General features: G+C 36.8%; 1 protein-coding gene across 1 annotated transcript in view; it reads left to right on the top strand.

Annotated features, from left to right (window-relative positions):
• LOC103256177 overlaps positions 1–7,162 on the top strand; it is a gene marked incomplete at its 3' end in the record, with an annotated part of 78,297 nt that overhangs the window by 54,894 nt on the left and 16,241 nt on the right. The window lies entirely within an intron of this gene.

Below are 7,162 nucleotides of genomic sequence, written 5' to 3'. Positions count from 1 at the left end.
CTCCAGTCTGGGCGACAGAGTGAGACTCCAACTAAAAAAAAAAAAAAAATGTTGGACACATGTTGTATAGACCATATAATCTCATAATGTAATAAATGTATTCAAAAGACTGGATGGGCTATGTAAAATGATAACAGGTGATTATTTTCGTGTGGAGAGTTTAACATTTTCCCTTAAGACTTTATAATTTATACTTTTTAGTTTTCTACAATGAACATGTGTTACTTTGCTTAAGGAAGAATCTTCAGAAATGTAAAATAATTAGCCTACTACCAATATTTGAACTTTGAAACTCAGAGTAGCCTGCTTTTTGGTAGCACTTCAGGTTACCAAGATCTGGATAATTTTTTCATTTGTTAATTTAGGGGCAACCCTTTCAGGTCCCTCCCACTGTGGGAGCTTTTCTGTCCTCTTAATAAATTCTGCTTTCTAAAAAAAGGCAACCCCCTCAGGCCCCCGCTCACTGTAGGAGCTTTTCTGTCTTCTCAATAAATCCTGCTTTCTCGAAAGAAAAAAAAAAATTAGAAATAAACTTTGCCAAGTTTTCTAGCTAGTTTCTTTTTCTTTTTCTTTTTTGCATCAGGTTCTCACTTCTTGCCGAGGCTGAAGTGCAGTTGCATGATCACAACGATCATGGATCACTGTATCCTTGACCTCTTGAGTTCAGGTGATTCTTCCACCTCAGCATCCTGAGTAACTGGGACTGCAGGTGCATGCCACCACACTGGCTAATTTTTTGATTTTTTTTGTAGAGATGAGGTTTCACTATGTTGCCCAGATTAGTCTCAAACTCCTGGGCTCGAGCAGTCCACCTGCCTAGGCCTTCCAAAGTGTTGGGATTACAGGCGTGAGCCCCTGTGCCCGGCCCCTAGCTAGTTTCTCTACCAGTCAACCAATATCACCACTCAGCTAATATCACCTTTGTATTATGCTGACTGATTTTCTCCCAGCTCGATTTTATCTGTGCTCTAACACTACTGTTTCCACACTCTACTGTCAGAATTTACTTAAAGGAAGAGGCATTATTTGGATTCAAAGATTTTTAGTACAATAATGATTCCATTATACTCTTGTGGATTTCTGCCCCTTTGAGAGCAAATTTTTCTATATTTGCCAAGCACTCCTTCTTATGTTTTACCTTAGCTAAAAGCTGTCTTTCTCTAGTTACAGGACATTTCTTACAGGTATCTCTACCTTCTATCTCTTTGGCTTTCTTCCAACCCACTAGGCAAAAAGAGGTAGTTGTCATAGAACTTGTTTTATAGTGCTACTTCTTGGCCATTTTTTTAAGTAAAAGTTGCTAATATTCATTGACTATCATGTGCCAGGCACTGTTGAACACTTTCCATGTGTTCTCTCAAGTAATCCTTACAACAACCATTTGGAGTAGGTACTCTTGTTGATCAAACAGTGTCTAGAGAAGCTCTAAGTCACTTGTTACTTCAAGGGCATCTAAGACGTGACCTTATCTGGATAGGAACCTAGGTTTTCTCAGCAGAGGGATTTCAGTCACTGTCAGCATCAATAAATAAGCTCTTCTCTTTTGACATCAGATCATCTAATTATGCCACCATTTCTCTAACTTTGCCACGTGCAAAGATGAAATAAAGAGAACTGAGCCCAGCGATGAAGACCGTATTTTCATGTTCTTGCTGGCCCACCAACATGGCCTCATAGCTCTTGAGTTCCTCAACTTAAACAACAAATATCAGCACTCTCTTTCAGCTATTCTAGGATCTCATTTCTAGGAATTGTTCTGCCAAGATTTCACAAACAGAGGACTAGTCCCTCCATGATTCTTGTTCTACTAACCAATGTGCTGATTACCCTAATCATTACATCTGGTCCCTGGTCCTTTGACCACCTCTTATATATATACTTTCTTGTTTTCTCATTTCATTAAATCTGTCTCTAGGTTTGTCTGTAAGTCTGTTTGATAAGCCTTAAACTTACAATCAGGAATTTCACTGATGCATTTTATAGTGCCCTAATACTTTCTGAGACTTCTGGTGTAATTCTGAGTAACATCCATTGTTGTGGTCTGTTTGTACCTTCCTCCTGGCTGACACTTAACTTGTGTTACTGAGAGTCACAGAAGTTTTCTGGCTAGGTACAATGCTTGCTTTAATCTCTTATTCATTCCCTATTACATTTTCAGATATTCCACAGCATTTCCAGATCTTTGACTTAGTGCTGGCAGCCCCTGAAGCAGTCATTTGGCAGAGAGATGGCATTACCATGTATTGGTTTAGGCAGTTTAGAAACTGACCCTGCATCTGGGAGGAAAGGATGTTAGAGAGTCATCCTGCAATGTGTAATGGCTGCTGCAACAGTGGCTTTCCTTTGCTGGCTCCACTCATGCCATTGTTACTTTGTAATTGCTTTAGACTGGCTTTTATCCCCATATGCTCGTTTGATGAGCCTTTCCAGTTAGTTATTCATTCACATAACACTTAATAAATTCTCACTGTGTGCCACTTCATTTATTTCATTTTATTATAAAAGTAGTTATAGAATTTACACGCACATGGTAAGAACCCAAAAAGTTATACAATGAAAATAATCTTTTCTCCAACTCTGACCCATTAGTCCAATCTTGCTTGCTGTAACCATTGTTTCTAATGTATCCATACAGATAAATTAATGCACAGTTTTTTCTCCTCACACACTGTATCTTATATATAATCTTGTGCATCTTGCATTTTGTCATTTAATCCCTTATCCTGGAGATTTTGTTCTCGAATTTTAGATATATCACATTCTTTTGAACATCTGTGTGATAGTTCACTGTGTTGATTTATTCTGAATTATCAAGTGCCCTATTAGTGTATATTTATCTGAATATACATTTATTTTGGCTGTTATGAGCCATTTTATAATAAACGATATCTTTGTGTTGCTCAGCATTTAATGTATAGTAGGGATTGGTAAACTATGGCCCATAGTTGGCCATCTTTTTTTATTTAAAAAATTTGTGTTGGATCACAGCCATGTCCATTTATTTTTATTTTGTCTATGGCTGCATTCAAACTAGAGTCAATAAGTGGAATAGTTGTGACAGAGGCCTGATGGCTCACAAAACTGAAAGTGATTTACTACCTGACCCTCTTAGAGTTGGTTGGCCCCTCACATATAGTATAAATTATTAGAAATGGATTGCTAGGTCAAAGAGTATGCATGTTTTAAACTAAAATTCAAATGTAGATTTTTATTTTTCCAAATTACCAATCCAAAAGGTTGACCTATATATAATCCTATAGTATATGAGAGTGTATAATTTCCTTATCCTTTCTTACCAGGAGTTTCTTACCAAGTGGTTTTTATCAAAGAAACAAAAGAACTTGTCCATCAGATAGGTCAAAATTGATATCACATTATTTTGCTTTGCATTTGTCTAATTATGACAAACTGGGTATATTTTCAAAAATTTCGAGGGGCATTTACGTATTTTCTATTAATTGTCATTTTATGATTTTTGCCTACTTAAAAAAATTGCATATTCATGTTTTTTACTGATTTTAAAGTTATTTACATATAAAGTAGGTAGCCCTATTTCTGTCATGTGATATAGATTTCATCTCAAGAAATTCATTTTGGATTTTTAGAAGTATCTTCCATATCTCTACCTTTGGAATATATATATTACAATTACAATAATTTTTAATGTCCTTGTTTCCTAATTCTGATATCTTTGTCAGTTTAGGGTTGGTTTTGTCTTCTTTTTGACTTTTGAATGTATACATTTCCTTGGGCTTCAATCTCTTTGTACTCATTTGGTGATTTTTATCAGCTCCCACAGTTTTAACTCTTACTTTGAAACAGGTGGTTTCCAAGTATGTATCTTTTTGCTCATACCTGAAATCTTGGTTGTGATTATTTCTAACAGTCGTTGGACATCTGCCAGCTCATAGTTACCCTATTTAAAACTGAGCCAGCATTCCTTGATTTCTTCACTTAGATTATTGATATCACTATTCTCTTGCTGTCATTTTTGACCTTTCCCTTATTTTAAACTGTAATCCAGTCTATTGTGTCCTTTTCTGTCTGAATGTTTTTTTTGAGTTGGAGTCTCACTCTGTCACCCCGGATGAAGTACATTGGCATAGTCAAGGCAGCTGTAGCCTTGATCTGCTGGGCTCAGGTAATCCTTTTGCCTCAGCCTTCCAAATAGCTGGAACTACAGGCTCACCCCATCACAACCAGCTAATTTATTGATTTATTATAGAGACGAGGTCTCGCCAAGTTGCCCAGACTGGTTTCAAACCCATAGGCTCAGGCAATACTCTCGCCTCCACCTCCCAAGTGCTGGGATTATAGGCATGAGCTGCTGCGTCCAACATGAAATATTTTTCATACCTGATTTTCCTGTGACTTTCATACCTTTTATTAACTCTGGCTTTGTTATGGACTGAATATTTGTGTCCTCCCAGAACTCTTATGTTGAAATACTAAAAATAGGTCCTCAGGGATGGAATTAGATCATGAGGGTAGGGCCCTTGTGAATGGAATTAGTGCCGTTATAAGAAGAGACATGAGAACTTGTTCTCTTTCTGCTCTCTGCTGTATGAGGATACAATGAGAACATGGCCATCTGCAGGCTAGGAAGTAGGCCCTCACCAGACTTCAGATATGCTGGCACCTGCTTCTTGGCCTCTAAAACTAAGAGAAGTAAATGTTTGTGTTTAAGCCAACCAGTCTGTGGTATATTTGTTATAGTAGCCTGAACTGGTTGAAATCTAGAGTATTTACTGTCACTTTTATATTGGTCTTCTTGCCTCCAGGCTCGCTCTTCTTCAAGTTAATCTTTGTACACTGCTGCCTCATTTCTATTCCTCAAGCCAAAGTCTCGTCTGTCATATCTCTTGCCTAACCCTTCAGTAGCTACCTTTTGCCTACAAAATACAAATTGTTTAGCAACCTTCCACCCTTCCACATTATGATTACATCATTTCTTTCACTCTTAATCTCCTGCTGTTTTGTTTCTTTGTGCATTTTCTAGGAAGAATGGAGGGCAGTGTCATACATTCATTACAAGTTGAAAATCTAGAATAGACTGGTTTTGATTCTTGGCATTACAACTTACTAAAGTCTTAGACATTTTGTTTATACTTGCTAGACATCAGGGTTCTTAGTTGGAAGATAGCATATGGTGACAATGCTATTTATAAAGTACTTAGTACAGTATCTGGCATGTAGTAAAATTGCAGTAAGTATTTACTATTACTCATTTCTTCTTGGCTCTCCTAGTTCCTTGCATATATTCATGTTCCTTTTTCTATATGGAGTTCCTTTCTTTCCTACCCTTCTATCCATTTGAAATCCTATCCATCCTAGAGTATCTGGGTCAAATACCACATTCTTCAAGTTTCCAAAGTATGAATTCTCCTTTTTAAAAAATACTTTCTCCTAAACTGTCTTATATTAGTGTTGTGTGCAGAGTTTATTTCTTCTTGAATTTTTAAGCTTGTTGAAGGCAAGCACTATGTCTCATTGTGTCTTCCATGGTATCTGGCAAGGTACATGTGACAGTTACTTAATATTTGTTGAATTTGTGATTGAATTGTGGTCCTACTTTGCCGTACTTACTAAGTGTTTGACTAGAGTGAGTGACCTGTTAACTACCTTTAAGTATAATCTTCTTCGTTTCTAATGTTTTTAGACTAAGTCATCTCTTTTCTAACCTTAACAGTCTGGCATAGCAGTTTACATTTTCTCTTTGGTTATTATTGTTAGTTTGTTTATGAGCATTCATTAGCATTCACTGACAAAGTATACTTCTCATTCTGTTTAATATCAAAATAAAATTGTCATTGTGAATCCTTGTGAGCTAGAAAGACAAGACTCCTGTTATCCCAGTGTATTAAACTTAGCACTTATAAAGTGATGTTGTACAGGAATGACACCCACATTTAATGGAAGGTGTCAGAGTCAATCATCAAGTTAAAAGGATTCAAATAGACTTCTAACCCAAGAAGATCTCTAGTTCTTACACATTAGGGCTTCAAATAATTTGCTTTTAAGAAATCGCATTACATTCAGATTAAGATCAAGGAAGAACAGGTTAAGTTCAGCTGAGATGACCTGAGGCTTAAAAGGTGACTGTGATTAATTGTTGCACTAAACAGTTTTAATACTGGAGTTCTTTAAAGACAAAGAAAAAAATGCTGGGAAATAGAAGGGCATGTAGAGTTAATTCTCTTCCTTCACTCACTAGACTGAGCTTTTGAAGGGCAGGCACTGCATGAAGTACTGTCAGCTCTGTCATAGTACTTCATGCGATGAATATTTGTTGAGTGAAGTTCTCAGTCTAGAAACTGAGAAATTGCATCTAGTGTTAGTTCCATGATAATGTAAAATCTTCCCACTATCTAAAGCATTACTTTGAATCCTGTGCCTTCAATGTGATTTTGAAAAGCCTTTTATGAAAAAGAAAAAAGTAAAACCTCTATAGTTTTTAAGAGTTTTTTTTTTAAAGGGAGTTTCTCTTTTATGAAAGTAGTTATTAGACTAAGGTTCTGATACTGCTACCTTTGCTTTTAAAGCCAGTGGAAATATCCCCCCTTTTCTCTTCCAGGACCAGTTATATAAACGAGTGATTACATTCTCTTTGGTTTAACAATTTATTAAGTTTTTTTAATACTATTAGAAGGGATGGTTTTGATAATTGTGGTAGTGGGAAATTTTTATACCCAGTACATGACATAGGTCTTACTGAAAACTTTCCATCTTTTATACGTATTATTAAAGATGATAATATAGATACAAGGAATCTAGAATACTTCACATAATAGGTTTAGTACATAATAGGTGTTTATGAATGATAACATTCTTGAGTTTATTGTTAAAAATAGTAAAGAAATGCTATAGAGGGCCGGGCTCAGTGGCTCAGCTTGTAATTCCAGCACTTTGGGAGGCCAAGGCGAGTGGATTGCCTGAGCCTGTGGGTTCAAGACCAGCCCGAGCAATTTGACGAGACCTCGTCTCTTCAATAAAATAAAAAATAACCAGGCGTGGTAGCACACGTCTGTAGTTCTGGCTACTCGGAAGACTGAGGTGGAAGGATCACTGGAGCCCAGCAGGTCGACGCTGGAATGACTGTGAGCGTGCGTGCCATCGCACTCCAGCCTGGGCAAAGGAGTGAGACTCCAATTCAAAAAAAAAA

Source organism: Carlito syrichta, unplaced genomic scaffold, assembly GCF_000164805.1.
Source record: "Carlito syrichta isolate Samal-C Ts95f unplaced genomic scaffold, Tarsius_syrichta-2.0.1 Scaffold288996, whole genome shotgun sequence".
NCBI classification, from domain to species: Eukaryota; Metazoa; Chordata; class Mammalia; order Primates; family Tarsiidae; genus Carlito; species Carlito syrichta.
This window is presented reverse-complemented; position numbering and strand designations above follow the sequence as displayed.